This window comes from Pongo pygmaeus, chromosome 15, assembly GCF_028885625.2.
Source record: "Pongo pygmaeus isolate AG05252 chromosome 15, NHGRI_mPonPyg2-v2.0_pri, whole genome shotgun sequence".
Classification (NCBI taxonomy): domain Eukaryota; kingdom Metazoa; phylum Chordata; class Mammalia; order Primates; family Hominidae; genus Pongo; species Pongo pygmaeus.
The window spans coordinates 99,582,594-99,608,465 of record NC_072388.2 but is presented as its reverse complement, the minus strand read 5'-3'; the positions used below and the strand labels follow the sequence as shown (position 1 = coordinate 99,608,465).

The window sequence follows — 25,872 nt, the reverse complement described above, 5'->3', positions numbered from 1 at the left end:
TAATTACAATATGGAAATAACATGCTGGGCACCCACTCGCAGCCATGGAAGCGCAGCAAGGTCTCAAGTTGGTCGCAGGGGCCAGCCGGTCCCTTTACCAGTTCCTGGGGCGCCACCATGTGGCTGCAGCATAAACCGTTCAGTCCCTGGGCCCCGCCAGCTCAAAATGAGCCATCTTGACTTTTTAATTGGAATTCATACCTTTCAAATTTTGCAGACATATTTTCTGTCATCCTCCTTAAAATGTATACGTCAAATTCACATTAAACGTGTCACTCCATAATTTCAGTTTAGGTTAGAGGAGGAGGAGGTTGAGACCCATTCTCTGGATGAGGTTCACTGAGGCCCAGGAAGAGGTAGGGATTTGCTCAAGGTCACATGGCCAGGGCATGGTGGAGCCTCTTCCGACCCCCACGGCTTCCCTGGGACCCACAGTTCATTCTCCTGCTGGCCAATTCCTGCCTCTGTAATTCCTGGGGGAGGGTGGGCAACAGATGTCCGTTCTTCTCTGAGCCTCTTCCAAAGCAACTCTCAACTAGGGAGATTTCAGAGTGGGCCCCCTGAAGCCTAAAGAATGATCCAGGGGTGGAAAAAACAGTCTTCTGAATGCAGAACAGGGAGACAAGCTGCCCCTCACGGCACGGCTGCCTGCCTTCCTCCACGCACTGGATTCTGCATGCCCGTGCCTGCTCTATCCTCCCACGTGGCCTTGATATCACAGCCCCCATCAGCCTCAACACTTCGATCCCTAAGAGGCTGACCCAGGGAAAAGATGAGGAAGATGACGGCCCTCCCTGCCACTCCCTGAGTGCCCGTTAGGTGCCGACGCCTGGCTGGGGGGGTTCACATAAGTTATCTCATGACAAGAGCCCCATAGGTAGCTTCTCTCGGTGGACATGAAGTCTCAGAGACAGGCAACTTGCCCAGGAGCCAAGAACTACCTGCGTGCCCCTGCCAACACACCACCTGCCTCCCAAGACAAACTTTTTGAGGAGAACCAAAACAGTTGTTCCATACATTTTCTGAGAATGGATGGAAATGGCCCAATTCATTAGGGTGTCATAAAAGTGAATGGCTGGGAAACAAGCCATGTTATGGGCAATCCCTGCCAATAATGTGGCTGCAAGTGGAAGGTTGGCCTTTGAAGTGATCGCCGCTGAACATGATTCACTCGCCTTCACTACTGCTCATGCCTCAGGAAAGAGCAAAGGAGCCATTTGTGTGTCTAGCTGGTGGGTTTTATGGCAACCTTAATTACACCAACAGCTGGCATGGGACGGTACTACCCGAGCCTAATGAGCTGGATCCAAAAGGGAGCCTCACTCAGACTCTTCTGGCAACTGCGGGCCCCTGGTAGAGAAGCAGGGACATGGTCTTGGGGAGAACAGAAGATCGATCATGACACATGCAGGGGTTATGTCCCTACAATCTGCCCACCACTCGGCCCACCAGCAAACCTGGGGGACGCTGGGCTGCTGCCGACTCATCCAGAGCAGCCTTGGGTTCCTGCCACTTCCAGAGTGCACGGGGTTGGGGGTGGTCACTGAGCTCCAATCTTGGCCCACTACAGATTTACTATGTGCCTGGGGAAGGTTCGTTCCCTTCCTGGGTCTAGTTTTTGAGTCATCAACACGAGGGCCCCAACCACACCTCTGAGCCTCTAAGTACTCCTGGTCCTCAGAAAGGACTGGCGGATGCACCCAGCTATCCCTCACCCCATGCTGCCAGTCCTCTGCACCCAGACCTGAAGGACAGGAGGTGGGGAGGCACTGCTCTGGGCTCACACGCAACCCTGTGCTCCCTTAGCTGCCCACCTCAGCCACCTGCCTACGCCGCAGGACTGTGAGCTCCTGGCACAGACGCCCTGCTGCCCACATTTCTGGGTCACCCTTGGCTAGCACTGGGTCTTCCCCCTGCAGGCATCAGTAAGGTGTGTCAAATTGATGCTGGATAAGTGAGCGAATGAATAAATGAATGAGTGAATGAACAAAAGGTCGACTACTTTCAAAGTAGCAATCCAGGGTCCTCCGGCTCCCAGCAACATCCTGGCATGCAGGGCTGAGGCAACACACAAAAACCTTTGCCACTGGCTCTCCCAGGACCCCCGGGTGAGATGACATTCACTCACAGGTCCTTCCCATGGCCCTGATTGAGCCAGCCCCTGCCCTGCCCCTCAGACATGGAGACAAAGGAAAGCTGCTTCAAGACCTTGGTGGGAGGTGGGAGCACAGCAGGACTGTGCTCCGCGCTGCAGCCTCACAAGAGCCCAGAGGTGGGTGGGGCCTCTCCTGGCCCTTGGATGAGCAGGGGTGAGATGCCAAGTGGGAGGGCCCAAGCACTTAGGCAGACACCCTGGGGACCTGAGCCTGGCAGCCTATTACTGGCTGCATAATTTTGGGCAAGTAACTTCCGTCTGTTCTTCAGTCTCCATACCTGTAAAGTAGGGGTAACAACAGGACCTCCAGCTGAGGAAGTAAGGGTGGTGTGCCCAGCTAAATGCCTGACGCATACGAGCCCGATGCTTGTAAACCTTCTCCTCCCCAGCCAACCAGAGCTAGAGTCCCTAGGATGGAGCTGTGAGATCTTGGGCAACTCTCAATAATAAATGCATTGTCTTCTTCCCATGCCAAGATGCAAGGCAAAGTGGAAAGGTAGCACAGGGCCCACTGCTTTGGTTTAAACTCGCAAAAGCAGAAGTCACCAGTCACATAGGATGGTGGCTATCAAAAGCAACTGACATTTACATTAAACAAAGTAAACCATAACTATAAGAAAAAACATGATTGAATTTCTCTACAACCTGGTACTAGGGAAAACTTTCCCAGCTATGACTCCAAACCCAGAGGCAATAAGAGAAAAGTTGAATAAACTGGACTATATAAAAACAATAATAATTAAAAAAAAATATTTTGGGATGGCAGAAAGCAAGCAAGTAAATAAATAAGTAAAAAAGACAAGTAGGAGAAATATTTACAACTTCTATTACAGGCAAAGGTCACTATCTGTAATACATAGACAGTCCCTAAAAATAGATGAAAAAGACCAATAGCTCTACAGAAAAACGGGCAAGTAAACAGAGCTCAAAAAAAAAAAGGAAATGGTCCTTCCACTTTGCTCGTAACAAAAGCAATGAAAATTTAAATCACACAGAGATACCATTACTTGCCTATCAAATTAACAAAATCCCAAAGTTTTGCAACACCCTTGTTAGGTGGCTCTAGGGGTGTTAGGTATCTACATATGGCTGCCAGAAATGCAAATGGTACAAGCCCTGTGCAGAAAGGATTTAGACAACTTTGAGCAAAATAACATATGCGTCGTTACTCGGCAATATGCATGACCCAGCAACCCCACTTCTAAGAACTAATCCTAAACTTACACTGGCAAAATCCCAAAGAGATATAAGCACAATGCCACTGAAAGCAGCACTATTTGTAAAAATAAAAAACAGGGAACAACCCAATGTTCATCGAGAAAGGACTGGCTGAATAAACTCTAGTACATTAATACTCTAGACCACTATGCAGTTGTAAAAAAGAATGAGGAACCTATCCTGCTACGGAGCGATCTCCAGGACACAATGTTCAGTGAAAAAAATCCAAAGTGGGAGAAAAAAAGTGTGTAAAGTAAGAAAGGTGATATGAACATGTGTGTGTGTTTGCTTCCACTAAGAAGCAATAAGAAGACAAACTAGAAACTAAAATAAGTAAATAAATAAGACTGCCTTAAAAGGAAGGGAGGGGGCCAGGCGCGGTGGCTCACGCCTGTAATCCCAGCACTTTGGGAGGCCGAGACTGGCGGATCACGAGGTCAGGAGATCGAGACCATCCTGGCTAACACGGTGAAACCCCGTCTCTACTAAAAGTACAAAAAATTAGCCGGGCATGGTGACGGGCGCCTGTAGTCCCAGCTACTTGGGATGCTGAGGCAGGAGAATGGCATGAACCCAGGAGGCGGAGCTTGCAGTGAGCCGAGATCGAGCCACTGCAGTCCAGCCTGGGCAACAGTGTGAGACTCCGTCTCAAAAAAAAAAACAAAAACAAAAACAGGAAGGGAGGGGAGCAGAATGGAGGAGACAGGGTTAGAGGTGGAACATGGATGATTTCTCAAAATGTACCTTGTTTTGCAGATTTGACTCTAGAACAGGGGTTACAAAGTTTTTCTGTAAAGAGCCAGTCAGTAAATATTTTAGGTTTTGTAGGCCATATATAGTCACTGTTATATATAATTCTCTCTCTCTCTGTGTGTGTATGTGTGTGTGTGTGTTTGTAGGAGCTGGTTAAAAATGTAAAAACCATTCTTAGCTCAAAGACCATATAAAAACAGGTCACAGGCCAGATAAGACCCATGAACTGTAGTTTGCCAATCCTTTCTCTGGACCCATATACACATTTTATTAAATTATGCAACAAAATTAACTTAAAAAGCAATCTCTAAAATGTGAAAGCAAAATTAGGCAAACAAAATTAACCACATATTGATTTGGTAGCTTAACTGCACAAATAAGATTTCTTTTAAAAGACCTGAAGCACAGTAATTTAATGGTCAATTGTTAGTTGAATATACATTATTAAGAGAAAACCGGCAATATGGTGGTAAATCCTAATTAGATATACATTGTGAACAAAGAGAACTGCAAGAAATCTTAAAGTGTTTTCGGTCGTTTCATTGTTAGTGTCAATATATATAAAAGAAATGTGTTAAGGCAGATGGAAATTTAAAAATTTTAGCATAAAAGAGATTTTTAAAATATAAAAACAAAAAAGTAAATTCTGTAATCCTAAATTTGAATTGGAAAAATCAGTATAAACAATAATACATTTTGTCTTCACAACAAAAATATTTCCCAGCTCTGTCCACAGAAGGAGTGTGGAAACAAACAGCAAACTCAGCACCTGGATTATGGTTCTTAAACCCAGCTAAACTGGCCAGAAGTGACATAGATAATAATAGACCAAGACTATATAAAATACTGTATATATATATACTATATATTTATATATAGTATACTGTATATATTTTTATATAGTATACTGTATATATACTATATATAGTATACTGTATATATACTATATATAGTATACTGTATATATAGTATATATAGTATACTGTATATATAGTATATATAGTATACTATATATACTATATATAGTACACTGCATATATATACGCTATATATATACCATATATACTATATATATACCATATATACACTATATATATACTATATAGAGAGAGAGTCTTTGGATATATGATTATATATTATATATAGACTACATGTATATATATATAGACTACATATATGATACAAAGACTATATATAGATATAGAGATAGTCTTCCATATCTCTACTTACCATGGTCAGTCTCTCCTCTACCTTCTTAAACATATGTTATGGAGTTATAATAACTTTTAATGAATCATATATACATATATGATCCAAATCACACTTCAAGAGATGAAGTATGCAATGTTTGAGATGAAAAATACATTAGATGGGATTAACAGCAGATGAGACACTGCAAAAGAAACCGTTAGTAAACTAGAAGACATAGCAATTAAAATTATGCAACATGTACCAGATAGAAAAAAATTCTAAATTTTAAAATGAATAAATCTAATGTAAACCTGAAATGGAGTAAACCCACTATGCATCTCTCTCTCTCTCTCTCCCCCCTATAAATTACAAAAAAAAAAAAACCTCTGGACAAAATTTTAAAAGCAACTACCTGAAGACTTTGAAAAGTCAATAATAGCAGGTGGGTTGGAAAGGAAGTCAAAATTTGAATAAAGACCAGTATGGCAGATGAGGTTCCCAGTTGGTATTCACTTTTGTGTTTTAACTCCTGATGTTGACCCAAAGACTGACTGGATTAAGGCAGTACATAGTGGGCATGGACAGCAAACATTCTGAAATAAATCCGTCATTCTGCCCAAATGATCAATCTGAAGAAAAAATAAACGGAGCTTTGGGGATCTAGGGATAATATCAAAAGCTTAAATATTTTTGTCAACAGAGTTCTTTTTTTTTTTTAGAGATGGAGTCTCGCTTTGTCCCCCAGGCTGGCGTGCAGTGGCACGATCTTGGCTCACTGCAACTTCCGCCTCCCAGGTTCAAGCGATCCTCCTGCCTCAGCCTCCCGTCCTCTAGCTGGGACTACAGGCGCACGTTGCAACACCCGGCTAATTTTTTGTATTTTAGTAGAGACAGGGTGTCACCAGGCTGGTCTCGAACTCCTGAGCTCAGACAATCTGCCCGCCTTGGCCTCCCAAAGTGCTAGGATTACAGGTGTGCGCCACCGCGGCTGGCCATCAACAGAGTTCTTAAAGGAGAAGGTGAAGACAGCAGCACCCAAAAAAAAGAATATTTAAGGAAGTATTGAGTAAAGTGTTCCCAAATTTGGTTAAAGTCACAAATTTACAAAGTCAAGAGACTCTGCAACCACAAAGAGGATAAATTAAAAAGAAAAAACACAATACAAACCACGTTCTGCATATCCCAATCAAACTGCTAAAAACCTCAAAGAAAAAACCTTGACAGTGCCCAGGAAAAAAAAATGAAGAATTACACAGAGGAGAACAATTTGAAATACCATAAATTTATCATCAGAAACTATGGAGACCAGAAAACAGCAGAACATACTGCAAGTGGTAAATTAGCGTCAACCCAAAATTTTACAGACAGCAAAAATATCTTTCAGGAACAAAGATAAAATGAAGGCCTTTACAAATGAAGGAGAACTAAGTGAATTTGTCACGAACAGACCTAATCTATCTAAAACAAATGCTAAAGGAAGTTCCTCAGGTTGACAGGAAATAATGCCAGAGGAAAACTTGGAGCTTCAGGGATGAAGGAACAGCAACAAAAAATGGTAAACGATTAATTAAATATAAAAAATCATTTTTTTCCACTTAAGTTATATGAAATACGTATGACTCTTGAAAAAAATATATAGCATTGTCTGGGAAGAGGATCTTCAATGCATGTAGATGTAATCCATATCACAATTTTAACATACAAGGTAGGGAGTAAAAAGGCTTATCTGGTTAGAAGAATCATGTTTGTTTTGTTTGTTTGTTCGAGACGGAGTCTTGCTCTGTTGCCCAGGCTGGAGTGCAGTAGCGCAATCTCAGCTCACTGCAACCTCGCCTTCCTGGGTCCAAGTGATTCTCCTGCCTCAGCCCCAGGAGCAGCTGGGACTACAGGCACGTGCCACCATGCCCGGCTAATTTTTGTATTTTTAGTAGAGATGGGGTTTCTCCGTGTTGGTCAGGCTGCTCTCAAACTCTTGACATCAGATGATCCTCCTGCCTTGGCCTCCCAAAGTGTTGGGATTACAGGCCTAGAAGAATCATATGTTTTACTTGAAGTGGTAAAATATTAACAATAAGTAGAATTGTGAAAAATTAGGCATGTGTATTGTAGTCCTTACAGCAACAATTTAAAGGTATAATACAAAGAGACATAGCCAAAAAGCTAATAGATAAAATAATATGATATAATAAAAATGTTAAGATAATCCAAAGAAGGCAGGAAAAGAAGAAGTGGAATAAAAACAGAGGAGCTTTGGGAGGCCGAGGTGGGCGGATCACGAGGTCAGGAGATCCAGACCATCCTGGCTAACATGGTAAAACCCCGTCTCTACTAAAAATACAAAAAATTAGCCGGGTGTGAGGCAGGAGAATGGCGTGAACCCGGGAGGCGGAACTTGCAGTGAGCCGAGATTGTGCCACTGCACTCCAGCCTGGGCGACAGAGCGAGACTCCGTCTCAAAAAAAAAAAAAAAAAACAGAGGAGATATGTCAGGTGCAGTGGCTCATGCCTGTGGTCCTGGCTACTTGGGAAGCTGAAGTGGGAGGACTGCTTGAGCCCAGAAGGTCAAGGCTGCAGTGATCTATGATCATACAACTGCACTTCAGCCTGGGTGACAGAGTGAGATCCCATCTCCTTAAAAAAAAAAAAAAAAAAAAACAGAGGAGACAAATAATAAAATAATAAAATGACAGGCCAAATTCAACCATAGCAGTAATTACATTAAATATAAATTGTCTAAAATCTCCAACTAAAAGACAGATTGTCCAATTGGCTTTCAGGTTAACATTTAAAAAGATCCAACTGTATCTAGTCTACAAGACAGCCACCTTAAATATAATAAAATACATTGCTTATAAGTAAAAGGATGAAAAAATATACCATATTAAAAATAACCAAATGAAGGCTGAAGTGACCATATTAATAGCAGGCAAAGTAGACTTCAGAACAAGGAAAACTGCCAGGAATAAGAGGAATACAATGAAAATGTAAAAGTGTCAATTCATCTAGCAGACATAACAACCTTAAATATGTATATACCTAATAAGAGACTTTCAAAATACATGAAGCAAAAACTGATGGAATTGAAAGGAGAAACCATACAAGTCCACGATTTTACCTGGAGGCATTAACGCTCCTTTCTTTATAACAAGTAACACAAATACTAATCAGTGCATTCATCTGAGGAAACTACACACACCGGGAAAGGAACCACCAAAAGAGAATAAGCAAAACAATTGCCAAGTTTCACACAGAGCTAGGAATCATTCATTTTTCCACCAGTCAGAGGGGGAAAACCTTGAAATACACAGGGCATTGGATAGAGTACTCACAAGAGTATTACCTCAGAAATGAGGCAAAATTAGCCCTAGTCTAAAGGTTGTTTTTGTTCCACCAAACAAAGCCTAACAGCAAGCCTCAGAAAAATCAAACCGTTATCAAGCAATACAACCGCATCCAAAAAAATCTCTCAAAATATGTAAAGGACAACAAAATATTGAATACCCAACAAGTAAAATTCACAATGTCTGGCATCCAATCAAAAGTTACCAGACCTGGAAAGAGGTAAGAAAATGCTTCCCATAATGAAAAAAAAAAAAATCTGTCAATAGAAACAGACCCATGAGTGACACAAATGATAGAATAAATAGAAAAGAGGTCGGGCGTGGTGGTTCATGTCTGTAATACCGGAACTTTGGGAGGCTGAGGCAGGTGGATCACCTGAGGTCAGAAGCTCGAGAACAGCCTGGCAAACATGATGAAGCCCCATTTCTACTAAAAATACAAAAAAAAAAAAAAAAAAAAAAGCAAGGTGTGGTGGCATGCGCCTGTAATCCCAGCTACTCAGGATGCTGAGGCAAAATTGCTTGAACCCAGGAGGCAGAGGTTGCAGTGAGCCAAGATTAAGCCACTGCACTCCAGCCTGGGTGATAGAGTGAGACTCAGTCCCAGAAATAATAATAATAATAAATAGAAAAGAACAATAAATCAGTTATGACTATATACTGTATGCTCAAGAAGGTAACGGACAGTATGAGAATGTTAAGGATAATACACATGAAAGATATCTTTTAAAGACCCAAATCAAACATGTAGAAGTGATATAAAACAATGCCCCACTATTAATAGATTAGAAATTGCATAAGATATGATTACTAAATTTGAAGATATGGAAGAACAGAGGATCAGTGAGCTATGGAATAAATCCAAAAAACCTGAATATGAATGTAAGTGAGACAGGGGGATAAGGGGTGGGGTTTCGGGGACAAACAAAATTGAAAAAACTACGAACAAAAATTTTCCAAATTTGATTAAACTGTAAACCCACAGATAAACGACTATAATACATTGATTAAAACTATAAACCCACAGATAAAAGAAACTAACAAAGCCTAAGAAACATAGAGAAAAATTACACCAAGGCCCATTGTTTAAATTGCTCGAAGCCAATGGTAAAGAGAAAAATCTTAAAAAGCAGACAGAGAAAAGATGCATTACATACAGAAAAGCAAAGATGAGAAATACAGCAGACTTCTCGTTGGAAACAGAGCAAACCAGTGACAATTGAGTGACATGTTTAAAGTACTGGAAGAGAAAAAAATCATCAACCCCAAATTCTTTACCTAGCATAAATATCTTTTAGACAAAAGACAAACTAAAGACTTTTTTGGGCAAATAAAAGCTGAAATAATTTATCACTAGCAGACCAAAAATACAGGAAATGTTAAAGGAAGTCCTTAAGGCACAAAGAAAATGATACCAGATCTAAATTTACATCCAAAAATGAAAAGCAATAGAAATAATACATATGTAGGAAAATAGATATCTTTTTATTATTAAAATATTTTTAAAATTATTGGCTACTTCCAGCAAAAATAATAACAATGTTGGAGATTGTAACACATGTAAGAGTAAAAAATGTATGACAGTAATAGCACAAAGACCCTGAGGGGAGAAATTGAAAATCTGAATACTGCTCTAAGATTCTTACAGAAAAAGAGATATAATATGACTTAAAGGCAGACAATCATTTTAAAAAAACAAACCCCACAACACAAAGCCACAGATGATAAAGCAACAAAAAAGATTAAGATGAAATCATAAAAATACTAAATTAATCCACATGAAAAAAATGGATGAGGGAGAAGAGATGGAACAAATAAAAAAAAATAGCAAGGTGGCAGATTTAAACCCAACCATATCAATAATCATAACAAATTAAAACAAGACAAACAACCTAGTTCGAAAGAAGAGATTGTTAGACAGGTTTAAAATAAAGAAGCAAGATCCAGCTATATGCTGCCTAAAATAAACAAACTTTAAATATAAAGATACAAATCGGTTAAAAGTAAAAAAGATATGCCATGCTAACAATAATTAAAATAAGCCAGGAATGTCTATATTAATACCAAAGTAGATTTCAAAGTAAAGAATAAAGGGATAAAGAGGGTCTTTTCATGGCTGGGCGCAGTGGCTCATGCCTGTAATCCTAGCACTTTAGGAGGCCAAGGCAGGAGGATCACTTGAGCTCAGGAATTTGAGACCAGCCTGGGCAACCCAGTGAGACTCTGTTTCAAAAAAAAGAAAAAAAAAAGAGGGTCCTTTCACAATGATAAAAGAATCAATTCATTAGGAGAACATAATAATCCTAATTGTGTATGCACTTGGTAACAACTTCAAAATAAATGCAGGAAAACTAACAGAACTGAAAAAGGAAGTAGACAAATCCACTCTTACAGACACAAATTGCAAGCCTTGTCTTAGTGCATTCCTACTGCTAGGACAAAATACCTTAGACTGGGCAATTTATAAATAATAGAAATTTACTTCTCCCATTTCTGGATGCTGGGAAGTCCAAGATTAAGGTGCCAGCAGATTCGGTGTCTGGTGAGGGCTTGCACCTTCTTGCTCGTCCTCACATGGCAGAAGAGATGGAAGAGTAAAAAAGGGCCCACCTTGTTCCCTCCAGCCCTTTTATAAAGGCATTAACTACACTAACAAAGGTGGAACCCTCATGACGTAATCTCCCCCTTATATGCCCCCACCTCCTAATACCATCCCTTTGGGGTTTAAGTTTCAACATATAAATTTTGGAGGGATACATACGTTCAAAGTATAGCACAGCTCTTATAGAATAGACAGAAAAATCAGAAAGGATATAGAAAATTTAAATAACACTATCAACCAACTTGATGTAATTGACATTTATAGAACACTGCACCCAACAACCGCAGAACACACGTTCTTTTCAGTGCACACAGAACATTTACCAAGATAGACCATATTTTAAAACATCAAAAAAATCTAAATAAATTTAAAAGAATTCAAATATACAATGTATGTACTGTGACCACAATGGAATTGAATTAGAAAAAATAACAAAGAGGCATCTGAAAAGTTCCCAAGTGTTTGGAACCTAACAAGCACACTTCTAAATAAATCATGGATCAGGAAGAAACCAAAAGGAAATCAGAAAGTATTTTGAACTGAATGAAAATGAAAATGCAATATATCAACAGCTTGGGTAGTGCAGCTGAAATACCTAGAGAAAAATCAACAGTATTGAACATCTATATTGGAAAAGAATAAAAGTCTCAAAACTATGACCTCAGCTTCCACTTTAAGAAACTAGAAAAAGAAAATTAAATTCAAGGTTTTTGTGAAAGAAAGGAAATAAGATAGGAAAAGAAATCAATGACTTCTGTAAAAAGAAAAGAAAGAGAGTAAAAGACAATAAAACGAAAATCTGATACTTGATCAATAAATTTATAAGCCTCTAGCTAGACTGATCAGAGTAAAAAACAAAGAAGACAAAAATCACCAATATCAGCACTGAGAGAAATGAGGTGATATCACCACAGATTATACAGATTTTTAAAAATAACATTATAAAAAACTTTATGCCAAAAAATTGGACAACTTTGATGAAATGGACAAATTTCTTGAAAGGCACAAGCTATCAAAAGTCACTCAAAGATTAATAGAAAATCAGAATAGCCCTATATTTACTAAGTAGATTTTATTTAAAATTTCAAATCTTCCCACAAAGAAAATTTCAGGCCAAGACGGTTTCACTAATCAATTCTAGCAAACATTTAAGGAATAATGTCAATTTTTACATGAACTCTTCCAGAAAATGAGAATGAATATTTCCCAATTCGTTCTATGAAGCCAGAATTACCCTGATATCAAACCCATACAAAGATATTACAATAAAAAAAGTTCAGATCAACAACCCTCATAAACATAGATGCAAAAATTCCTAACACAACTTTAGCTGATATAATTCCAAATTATATAAAGGGAATAATATATTATGATCAAGTGAAGTTTATCCCAGGAATGCAAGGCTGTTCTAATATTTGAAAATCAATTGACAAAATCCACCATATTAACAGAATAAAAAAACCACATATGATCATTTCAATAAATAGGAAAAGGCATTTGACAAAATCTAACATTCATTCATGATTTTTAAAAAACTCTCAGCAAACTATGAATAAAAGGGAGTGCATTCAAACTGATAGGGACATGTACAAAACAACTAGTTAACATCATATGTAACTGAAAGAGAATACTTTCCCTCTATGATCAGAAACAAGGCAAGGATGCACACTCTCACCACTTCTAGACAACACTGTTCTAGAGGTTTGAGCCAGTGCAATAAGGAAACAAGAAAGGAAGGAAGGGAAGGAGAAAAGGAGGACGGGAGGGAGGGATGAAGAGAGAAAATAGATGAGAGAGAGGATAGAGATACACAGATAGTGTCTAGATTGGAAAAGAATAAATAAACCTGACTTTATTAACAGACAACATGATTATCTATATAGAAAATCCAATAGAATCTACAAAGAAACAACCAGAACTAATAAATGAGTTTAGAAGAGTTACAGAATTCAAGGTGAAAATTCACATAGCCACAATTTTTCTATATACTAACCATGAGCAACCAGAAGCTGAAATTTTAAAATACCACTTACAATAGCATCAAAATACAAATACTTGGGGATAAATCTGACAAAAAATGTGAAAGACCTACACTATGAAAACTATAAAACATTGGTGAGAAAAATTAAAGATTTAAGTAAATAGAGAAGTATACTATGCTTATGGGTTGAAAGAAACAAAATTGTTAACGGTACAATTCTTTCCCAAATTGCTCTACAGATGAGATGCAATACCATTTAAAGTTCAAGCCAGTTTTTTTTTGCATACATTGGCAAAGCAATTGTAAAATTGAAATGTAAATGCAAAGAACCTACAGTAGTCAAAACAACTTTGAAAGAGAACAAAGGTGGAAGACTTATACTAGCTGATTTCAAGACTCATTATAATATTACAATGATGAAAACAATGGTATAAAGATAGACAAATAAATTAATGGGGCCAGTGCAGTGGCTCACACCAGTAATCCCAGCTCTTTGGGAGGCCAAGGAAAGAGGATCACTTGAAGCCAGGAGTTTGAGATCAGCCTGGGCAACATGGCGAGACCCTGTCTCTACAAAAAAAAAAAAAAAAAATTTACATTATTATTATTATTATTATTATTTTGAGATGGTGTCTCGCTCTGTCACCCAGGCTGGAGTGTAATGGCGCGATCTCGGCTCACTGCAACCTCCGGCTCCCGGGTTCAAGTGATTCTCCTACCTCAGCCTCCCGAGTAGCTGGGATTACAGGCACCCACCATCATGCCCAGCTGATTTTTGTATTTTTAGTAGAGATGGGGTTTCACCATGTTGGCCAGGCTGGTCTTGAACTCCTGACCTCAGGTGATCTGCCCACCTTGACCTCCCAAAGTGCTGGGATTACAGGCGTGAACCACTGTGCCCGGCCAAAAGAAATTTTTTTTTAATTAGCCAGGTGTGGTGGTGCACATCTATAGTGCCAGCTACTCAGGAGACTGAGGCAGAAGGATCGCTTGAGCCCAGAAGTTCAAGGCTGCAGGAGGCATGATCGTGCCACTGCCTGGATGACACAGTGAAACCCTTGTTTCTAAAAATTAATTTTTTTTTTTTGACATGGAGTCTCGTTCTGTCACCCAGGCTGGAATGCAGTGGTGCAATCTCAGCTCACTGCAACCTCCGCCTCTCGGGTTCAAGCAATTCTCTTGCCTCAGCCTCCTGAGTAGCTAGGACTACAGACACGCGCCACCACGCCCAGCTATTTTGTGTACTTTTAGTAGAGACAGGTTTTGCCATGTTGGCCAGGCTGGTCTCGACCTCCTGACCTCAAGTGATCCACCCACCTCAGCCTCCCAAAGTGCTGGGGTTACAGGTGTGAGCCACCATAACCAGTCTATAAAAAAATATTTTTAATTAAAAAAAAAAAGACATCAATGGAACAGAAGAGAGAGTACAACAATAGACCTAAATCTATTTAGCCAATTGATTTCCACAGAGATGTAAAGGCACGGATATTGTTTTCAACAAATGCTGCAGAAATTTGATTATCCATAGGCAAAAACACGAAACTACATCCATACCTGTACCATACACAAAAAATTAATACTAAATAGATCACAGACTTTAATATGAAGCCCAAAACTATACAACTTCTAGAAGTAAACACAGGGGCACAAAAACTTTTGAAGGTAATGGATGCATTATTTATCTTGATTGTGGTAACTATTTCATGGATGTATACATATGTCAAAACTTAAACTGTACATTTTGAATATGTGCAGCTTATTGTATGTCAGTTATATTTCCATAAAAGTATAAAAAGGGCAGGACATGACAAAAATGAAGGAAAAATAAAGATATTTTTGATAAACAAAAACAGAGAATTCCCCACAACAAACCTGTATTATAAGAAATGCTAAAGGAAGTTCTGCAGCCTGAGGGGTAGTGATACCAGATTGGCATTCAGATCAACAAGAAGAAATGAAGACACTACAGCCATTAAAAAATAAAGTTAAAAACAATTTTAGGGCAATAAATTTGACAATTTAGATAAAATGGAAAAATTCCTTAGAAGATAAAAGATAACAAAAACAACTAAAGGAGAAATAGGACACCTGAATGGCCCACATTACACATACTTAATTTTTTTTGTGATTCAATATCCACCTACAAAGAAAGTCTTGTGTCCAGATGTCTTCACTACTGAATTCTATCAAACATTTAAGGAAGAAATAATACCAGTCTTACACAAACATTCAAAAATATAAGTAGAGAACATTTCTCAATTCACTTTTCTGAGGTCAATATTAATCTCACATCAAAATGAGACAAAGAATATAGGAAAAAATGTATAGATCAATAATCCTCATTAACATAGATTTTAAAAATCCTTAACAAATTATTAGCAACTTGAATTAAACTCTATAAAAGGACAATATATCATAAAACCAAATAGGAAAGATATGGTTTAACTTTAAAAAAATCAATGTAATTCAACATATTAGCAGAACATAGGAAAACATATAGATGTCGTAAAATCATTTTTGACAAAATTCAACACCAATATATGATTTTTAAAAAATTCAGACAACTAAGAATAGAAGGTAGCTTTCTTAAACTGACTTAAGGTATCTATGAAAAATCAACATCTAACATCATACTTAATGGTAAAAGACTGATTGTTTTCCCTACAAAATGAGAAACAAGACAAAAATGTCCATTCTCACAATTTCTATTCAGTATTGTACTGAAAGTTCTAGTCATTGTAATATAGCAAGAAAAATAAATAATTGCACATGCATTAGAAAGAAAGCTGTAAAATAGTAACAGACTATATGATCATGTAAATTAAAATTTCTAAGTAATCTAGGAAAAAGCTACAAGGACTAAGAAGTGAATTTTAGTAAGGTCACATGATACACAGTCCATATAAAAGAGTCCTGTATCTTGCCTGATTGTTCTGGCTAGGACTTCCAGTACTATGTTGAATTAGGAATGGTGAGAGTAGGCATCCTTGTCTTATTCCAGTTCTCAAGGGGAATGCTTCCAGTTTTTGCCCATTCAGTATGAAGTTGGCTGTGGGTTTGTTATAGACAGCTCTTTTTATTTTAAGGTATGTTCCTTCAAGGCCTAGTTTCTTGAGGGTTTTTATCAAGAAAGGATGTTGGATTTTATTGAAAGCTTTTTCTGTGTTTATTGAGATAATCATATTATTTTTGTTCTCAATTCTGTTTATGTGGTGAATCACATTTGTTGATTCACATATATTGAACCAACTTTGCATCCGAGGAATGAAGCCTACTTGATCATGGTGAATTAACTTTTTGATGTGCTGCTGGATTTGGTTCACTAGTATTTTGTTGAGGATTTCTGCATCTATGCTCATCAGGGATATTGGCTTGTAGTTTTCTTTTTTCTTGCCAAGTTTTGGTATGAAATGTTGGCTTTGTAGAATGAGTCAGGCAAGAGAAATAAAGGGCATTGAGATAGGAAAAAAAGAAGTCAAACTATCTCTCTTCACAGATGATATTATTCAATATCTAGAAAACCCTAAAGACTATGCCAAAGGGCTCCTGGAACTAATAAATGACTTCAGTAAAGTTTCAAGATAAAAATTCAATGTGTAAAAATCTGTAGCATTTCTATACATCAATAACATTCAAGCTGAGAACAAATCAAGAATACAATCCCATTTGCAATACCATTTGCAATAGCCATAAAAAAAAAAAACACACACACAAATACCTAGGAATACATCTAACCAAGAAGGTGAAAGATCTCTACAAGGAGAACTACAAAATACTGCTGAAAGAAATCATAAATGACACAAACAAATAGAAAACCATTCTGTGCTTATGGATTGGAAGAATCAATATCATTAAAATGACCATACTGCCCAAAGCACTCTACAGATCCAATGCTATTCCTATCAAACTACCAATATCATTTTTCACAGAACTAGAAAAAACTGCTCTAAAATTCATATGAAACCCAAAAAGAGCCCAAATAGCCAAAGCAATCTTAAGCAAAAAGAACAAAGCTGGAGACATCATATTACTTGACCTCAAACTATAGTATAAGGCTACAGTAACCAAAACAACATGGTACTGTACAAACACAGACACATAGCCCAATCAAACAGAATAGAGAACCCAGAATAAAGCTGCACACCTGCAGCCATCTGATCTTCAACAAAGTCAACCAAAATAAGCAATGGGGAAAGGATTCCCTTTGCAATAAATGGTACTGGGATAGATGGCTAGCCATATACAGAAAAATGAAACTGGCCCCTGCCTTTCACCATATACAAAAATTAACTCAACATTTAAATGTAAGACCTCAAACTTTAAGAATCCTATAAAAATAAAACCTAGGAAACATCATTTTGGACATCAGCGTTAGGAAAGAATTTATTGCTAAGTCCTCAAAAGCAACTGCAATAAAAACAAAAATTAACAAGCAGGACCTAATTAAACCAAAGAGCTTCTGCACAGCAAAATAAACTATCCAGAGAGCAAACAGACAACCTATAGAATAGGAGAAATATTTGCAAACTATGCATCTGACAAAGCTCTAATATCCAGAATCTATAAGAAACTTAAACAATTGAACAAGCAAAAAAACAAATAACCCTATTAAAAAATGGGCCAAAGACATGAATAGACACTTCTCAAAAGAAGACATACAGGCAGCCAGCAAATACAAAAAAATGTTCAACATCACTAGTCAGCAGAGAAATGCAAATCAAAATCACAATGAGATAACTTCTCACACCAGACAGCATGGCTATTACTAAAAAGTCAAAAAAAATAACAGGTGCTAGCAAGGCTGCAGAGAAAAAAGAACACTTATACCCTGTTGGTGGGAATGTAAGTTATTCCAGCCATTGTGGAAAGCAGTTTGGAGGTTTCTCAAAGAACATAAAACAGAACTACCATTCAACCCAGCAATCCCATTACTGGGTATATATCCAAAAGAAAATGTTATTCTACCAAAGAGACACGTGCACTCACGTGTTCATCACAGCACTATTCACAATAGCAAAGACATGGAATCAATCTAGGTGCCCATCAACAGTAGATTGGATACAGAAAATGTGGCAAATATACACCATGGAATACTATGCAGCCATAAAAAAGGATGAAATCATGTCCTTTGCAGCAACATAGATGAAGTTGGAGGCCATTTTCCTAAGCAAATTAATGCAGGAACAGAAAACAAAAATACTCCATGTTCTCACTTATAAGTGAAAGCTAAACTTTGGGTACTTGTGGAAATAAAGATGGCAAAATAGACACTGCAGTCTAGAGGGTGGAGGGAGGGAGCGGGCAAGGGTTGAAAAACTAACTATTGAGTACTATGCTCAGTACCTGGGTGAAGGGATCAATCATACCTGAAACCTCAACATCATGCATTATACCCAGGTAACAAACCTGCACGTGTATCCCCTGAATCTAAAATAAAAGTTGAAATTATTTTTTTAAAAAGAAAGTTAATAGTATTTCTATATACTAATACCAAACAACTGGAAAATGAAATAAAAAATAAAATTCCACTCACATTAGTATCCAAATACATGAGAAACTGAGGAATAAATTAATACAACATGTGTAACATCAAACACTGAAAACTACAAAACACGGCTGACAGAAACTAAAGAAGAGCTAAATAAATGAAGAGATGTACTATGTTCATGGATAAGAAGATTCAACATTATTAAGATGTCAATTATCCCCAAATTGATCTACAGATTGGACCCAATCGATATCTTTGTAGAAAAAGATAAATTGATTGTAAAATTGAAATAGGAATGTAAAGAACCTAGAATAGCCAGAAAAATCTTGAAAAAGAAAAGCAAAGTTTGAGGCTTAAACTTCTCAATCTCAAAAATTATTATAAAGCTACAGTAACCAAAAGAGTATGGTATTGGTAAAATAACAGACACATCAATCAATAGAACAGAACTGACAAGCCAGAAAGAGATCCTTATGTGGCAAATTGATTTCCCACCGAGGCTCCAAAAACAATCTAATGAGGAAAATAATGTCATTTCAACAAATGGTGCCAAAACAACTGGGTATCCCACATAGTGGAAGAAATAAATAACCATCAACCTTACCTCACACCATAAACAAAAATTAACTGAAAATATACCATAGCCCTGAATAAATGTACAGCAAAAACTATGAAACTTCTAGAAGAAGACATAGGAGAAAATCTTTGCAACCTTAGGATAGGTAAAGATTTCTTAGAACACAAAAACCTATGTAATAGGAGAAAATAATTCCAGAATATATAAAGACTCTTAGAACTCAATAATAATAAATTTATATAGGCAAAAACTTTGAACAGATCCTTCACAAAACAAGACATTCAAATGGTCAATAAGCCCACAAAAAGACGTTCACCATCATTAGTCATCAGGGAGAAGAAATTAAAGCCACAATCAGATACTACTACACACCCACTAAAATAACTAAAATGAAAAAGACTGACAACACCAAGTGTTGGTGAGAATGTGAGGCAACTGACACTTTCCCACACTGCTAATGGAAATGCAAAATGGTACAACCACTTTGGAAACAGTTTGGTGACTTATTAAAAATTTAAATATATATATACTACACCACTTAGCAATTCCACTCTCAGTTATTTACCCAAAGAAAGGAAAATGTATATTCACATACAGACCTGTTCATGAACGTTCTCAGCAGCTTTACTCATAACCGCCAAAAACTGGAGACAACTCAAAACATCCATCCACAGGTGACTGGATAAACAAACTGTGGTATGTCCATACAACGGACTATGACTCAGCAACAAGGAATGCTGATACATACAATAGGGATGAGTCTTGGAAGCAGCAGCAGACTCACAAGCTCCCCCAGTGACCTGCTTTAAGATGAAACCACCAGTTCATAAGACATACAGAAGGAACAGAGGAATGTGTTAAATTACATCAGAGGGATACAGTCAGAAAGATACAGGACAAATAACTGATTTATTACCCAATAAATAAGTTATAAGAAAAAGAAAGTAGGAAAGAAATCTATAGACTTAAGAGACTTAGAAATCAAATGTTAGGGTCCTGATTTGAACAAGCCACTGTTTAAAGCAAATTATGAGACAACCAGGGAAATCTGAACATGGATTACAGAGTTGATGATATTAAGGAATTATTGCTAAATTACTAGATGGGATAACAGTTTTTTAAGCCCACACCTTTTAAAGAAACAAAAGTATTTACAAATAAAATGACAGGATGTCTGGGATTTGCTTCAAAATAATCAGTGGTGAGGGTGAGGAGGGTGGAGACTATTGGGAAATGGGTAGGATTATGGATAAAATAAGCATGGCCATAATTTTATAATTGTTAAAACAGGATGCTGGTTGCATAAAGGTTCATTAATTAGTCTTTCTACTTTGGTATATATTTACATTTTTCAATAATAAAAAGTTTATTTAAAGTGCTCTGAGGGGAGGAATTAGCTCCACAAATGTTAATTCTTCTTATCAGCTGGGCCTGAAATCATAAGCAGAGTTGGGACCAACTGAAATCAAGCAGTGGGTACAGAACAGACATACTTAAAGCGAATTACACCTGTGGTAGCATGCATCTGTCCCATCTGTCCAGAACCCAACCCCACTCTGCCAATGGGAATCCAGCAGTCTTCGGGGACTGGGGCTGAGGTGGCCAGGGCTGGGGACAAGGTTGTGATGTGTAAGTGAAGCCAGGGAGCCCAGAATTCTCCTACCTAGGTACCAGTGGTTTCTATAGAAACCACCAGAGAAATGATATTTCACAGAGCACAAAGCGTCTCCACTGGCCTCCACTGGCTTTGTTCACACTTGCCCATCTGCAGCTGAGATCCAGCCTATCAAAGTGGCCCTCACGGCTCACTTTTAAATAGGTACAGCTCATTATAAAGCACCTGCTTTCAAATGTTTCCAAGGAAACAGAGGCCCCAAGACACCCCTCTCTCTAAATTCATTAGCATTTAACACTCCTTAATGAGGCTTAAAGATGGCGTGCTTTAATAACCACATGCGGGGGACGGGGGAGGACACCTTTCCCTTTTATATTCAGGTGTAACTGATGAGCTGGCTCAGGATCCCAGGGGACACACTTTAAAAGCAATGGTGACAGCACGCTGGGCGTGACTAGGGAGGTCTCTCTTATCTCTAAAGCCTCCCTTGGGGTGTTCCGCTCTGGGTCACAACCTAAAAATGGCCAGGGTGGAGGCCCTGCACTGGCCACCATGGGCAGCCAAGCTGACCTTGTTTCCTAACTCCCCTCTGAATGCGCATGCACACACACACACACACACACACACATGCATGGATGGACACACACACATGCACAGACACACATACATACAGACACACACACTCACAGACACACACTGAGTGTTCTCCAGCAACAAAAAACCCTCACCATTCCCTCATGTGTTGTGCCCTTTAGTGCCTATGTGCCTTTATACATTCCTTATGCCTAAAATACCCTACCTTGACTTGCTGCCTAGAAAACTCCTATGTATCCTTTGAAACCCTCTGCCAGCCAAGCCTCCCAATGTGGCAAGCAAAATCATTAGCTCCTTCTTCTGTGAGTCTTTCATTAGCCCCCATGCAGTTCCCATCAGGATGCACTCTGTGGAGACTGACTCTTCCCCTCGCCATGCAGGGAGGGACCTCATGTTCCCCCACGCCGTGGCCACTTGGCCATGCAGCGGTTAATTCAGCAAGTGTCTATAGGACCCCTAATGAAGAACTCTAAAGTGAGCAGCTCCAGGACACTGGTGGAACTGGAGCTGGCAGGTGGGGAGCAGCCCGTGAGTGTCTTGGGTCCCCCAGCTCCCCCAACTCCAGGAGAGGGAGCTGACTACTCGCAGCAGGAAGGCCTCGTTGGAGCCATTCCCAGCTAACAACTGGGGGTTGTGCTCTACACAGGCTAGGTCATGGAGTTCAGCCTATTCCTGGCAGATGGGGAAACTGAGGACCAGGGAATGAGGGCACTGAATGTGGGGGGCTCATGAGAGCCTTAAGGCCTTTCCCCTTAAGCAGGGAAGTTATGAAACTGTCCCTTGGACAATGTAGAGAGGTGGATGACATCAGGCTCAGAGCTGAGTGGAAGGGCAAGGGCCAGCACAGTGGGGGGCTCTGCCTGCACCTCCCACAACCATCAAGGGGCCATGCCTGAGGCACTTCCTAGCAGAAGCAGAACATGTCCTCCAAGGACAGCCTTCCTAGGTATGAGCCCCATCAAACAGCCCAAAGAGCTGTCTGGGGACAGGTCACGGGACCCGGGGAGGGATGGGGAACAGGATCAACCAAAGGGTGGTAGGAGGGGACGGGGAGGAGGGCTCCCTGGGGCTCCTGGAGAGTGAGATGAAGCTGGCCCTTGTCTGCCGCACAGCTCCAGGCAGACTGCACCGTCCTCCCCTCTGCGTTGCCTGAGGGACCATTTCCCAGCATCCTCCTCCAAGGAAAAGGCCCAAATGGCCTTTGTGAGCCCCCACATTCAGTGCCACCATTCTCTGGTCCTCAAGTTCTCCATCCGTCAGGAAGGGCTGAGCTGTACCTTCCTCTGTCTTGGGGGGTATTTACTGGCTTGTTGCCATGTGGGAATCACTGGGCCTCTGACAGCTCCTGGGGTGCCTTACACAGGGGTTCCACAGTGACAGCTCCTAAGTTCCCATTTTAGGTTCTTTCCCCCACATCCTGAGTGTCCACACTTATTCAGCAATAATTAATTCATTTCTACCTTTAAAAAATTAATCAAAGACATGGGAGAATGTGTATCTGAGCTTCTGATCAGCCTGAGATAACCGGTGTTATCACACTGGGTTAGAACATCTTCAGCCGAAAGCACAGGCACTTGACGTTTTGGCCAGGTATGCTGCCTGGCTGGGGGGAAGGTACAATCTCTGCTCCACTTTTAGCAAAACTGAAGACAGCTCATGATGGCCAATTATCATGAGCTTGTGGAGGGCACAACCCTGTTGTGATCATCATCTGAAGACATCAAGATGGCCAGGAGCATTTATTGAACACTCTAAGTGCCATCCGTCTTGCTAGGTGCCTTACACGTGACCTCCTTAATCCTCGTGACCACTCTGGGAAGTTGGGCTTGCCAGCTGCACTGTACAGTTGAGGACACTGAGGTCAGACAGGTGAAGCGCCCTGCCCACAACCATGAAGCGAGGTGCAGGCAGAGCCACTGTCACACCAACTCCGTGGCCTGACATTCGAGCCGGACCCGTGTGTACCATGCACTACCCCAGGTCGCCCGGTGCACACAGTAGCTGCTCAATTAGTGTTTGCTGAATTTGAATTGACTCTAAACATACCCACAGAGAAACTGTCATGTTGAAGACTGTGAAATTTTAAATTACAGATACAAAACACAAGGGAAAGGAAGAAAAGCAGAAATAGACAATTACACATGTATTTGTGTGTTGATCCTCTCAAATGAAAAATTGGTTTCCCTTACTTTATAGTGGAGCCACGAATTAAAACTGGGCTCTAACAATGCAGCCACCCCCAAGGGCAGCCCAACTCTGAAAAACCCAGGCCCCTGCCTCGCAGCACCACCTGCAGCTGCCTCCTCCACGCACCCTCAACCCCAAAGAAGCCACGTAGGACAATGGACAGAGGCTCAGGCCTACTCTGAACAGAGATGGAGATGGTGAGGCTCGCTTGGCTGAGCCAGCGTCAAAACTGTGGGGGACCCCAAAACCCCAGGCCCTGCCTAGCCCCAGAGAAACTAAGTAGGGCACTGAGGGGAGGGATCTATCTCTCTGATGAGGCATAGGGTCAACAGGGACCAAAAAAGGCCACTTTGTGGTGCACTGGCCTTGGGCTGGGCCACAGAGAATGCCCCGTGCCCAGCATGCCTCCATCTGACCATCCCCACCCCTCCTTCTCCACCCTCCACAGCCAGAGCCACTTTACCTTCCTCGGGTCCCTAGAAGAAGGAGCAGAAGAGGCGAGCTGGCCTGCCTCCAGGCCACTGAATTAGGGCAGGGCCTCCCCCGGGGCCCCTGCAGGCCCTGAACCACCCAGAACCGCAGCAGGAGAGAAGTGAGAGCGAGCAAGCCACCCCACTCTCAAGCCCCTCCAGTGTCCACACCAGGAGCACACACAATGCACTAGGAGGGAGCTGCCCCATCCAGTCAGGCTCGCCCTCCTCCTTGGTGCACAGAGAGGATGCGGCAGGTAAGAGAGAAGTAGGGGAGGAGGGTTGTGGCACCTCTAGGAAGACAGCAACCAGGTCCCAGGGAACCTCTGGGTGGAGTGGGGCCAGGCAGGCTGCAAGACCATTTCCCAATGCTTGTACCATCCCCCATCTCAGGGACAGCTCTGTCTCCCCACCAACTGTCAATTTCCAGTCCTTGTATCCCACCTGACTCCAAACACTGAATTCTACGTTCACCAGGTGTGCAGTGAATCCTGGCCACCCCTTTGAGTTCTGAGGTGCTTGGCTGGGCTGATTAGCAAGGACTGGGGGCAAAGCAGAACACAGCGAACTTCACCCCCTGGGACCCATTCCACAGCCCAGGACAGGAGCTCTGGAAGAAAGGAGGCCTCTTATGGCCCATCTGCTCTATCTCCTAGCCCCACTTCCTTCCTGCCTCGAGAAGGAGATGGCTTTCTTCCCTACACCCACCCTGCTCCCTCAGCCACCACCCCACCTCCAGCCCATTTCTCTGCACCAGTGCCTTCCTCCAGGATGGCGGTGAACATGCGTAAGTCTCACCTATGCTGAAAACAAGCAAACTAACAAATGAACCCCATTCTTCAGGGTTAGCTGGCACTTCCACTTCTGGAAGGAAGCAGGCAGTGGTTTCCAGAACCTAAAAACCATGCTTACCCTTCGACTAATTCTGTATTTAAGAATTTATGTGTGGAGAAGTTTGCCTTAGTGTTGTAATAAGGGAGCCACTGGAAATCTTATAAACACCCAACAATAGAGGGCTGGTTAAACACATCTTGGTATAATATATTGAGTAATTATTAAAAATTATAGCATCAAAAACCTTTTAACAATATGGGAAATGCTAATGGTATTATAATAAGCTGAAAGACAATTATATAAAAATGTAAATACATATGCATAAAACAATTTGAATGAAGGATACCAACTGTCAATGGTGGTTATGGCTGGGTTGAAGTTTAATGGGTTATCTTCTTTATATTTTTCCATTTCCCAAGTAGCCAACAAAGACCATGCATTCCTTTTCTAAACAAAGCGAACATCTAGAGAACAGCCACCTCACCCTCTATTCTGAAGTCATGGGCAGCACTTGGGTCTCCAGGTCTCCAAGGCCCTTTTTTGCCTCTACCCCTACACCCTGCTTGCACCCAAGTCACAGAGGGACCCCATGACAAGCCCTCTCATCGGCCAAGTAAGAGACAGAAGGGGAGGGACAGGGCTGCCACTGGCCCGTATGGCACCTTGGTTCCTATTAGAGAAAGATACCCCTTCGAGTAGAAACCATTCCAAATCAGGGGCATGGCCTGGCCAGCAGGGCTTGGAATGGAATCCAGACCCCACCTACCCCTCAGCAAGGTGCCTCTCTGCATTGTACAGACTGCACAACCTCACATGTTGGCCCTGGAAGAGGAGGACGCAGGGACTGGGGTGGTGGAGAAGGGAGA

At 40.6% G+C, this 25,872-nt stretch overlaps 1 protein-coding gene across 5 annotated transcripts in view; it reads right to left on the bottom strand.

Annotated features, from left to right (window-relative positions):
* Positions 1-25,872, bottom strand: part of WDR25 (WD repeat domain 25) — a 155,184-nt gene that overhangs the window by 6,612 nt on the left and 122,700 nt on the right. The window lies entirely within an intron of this gene.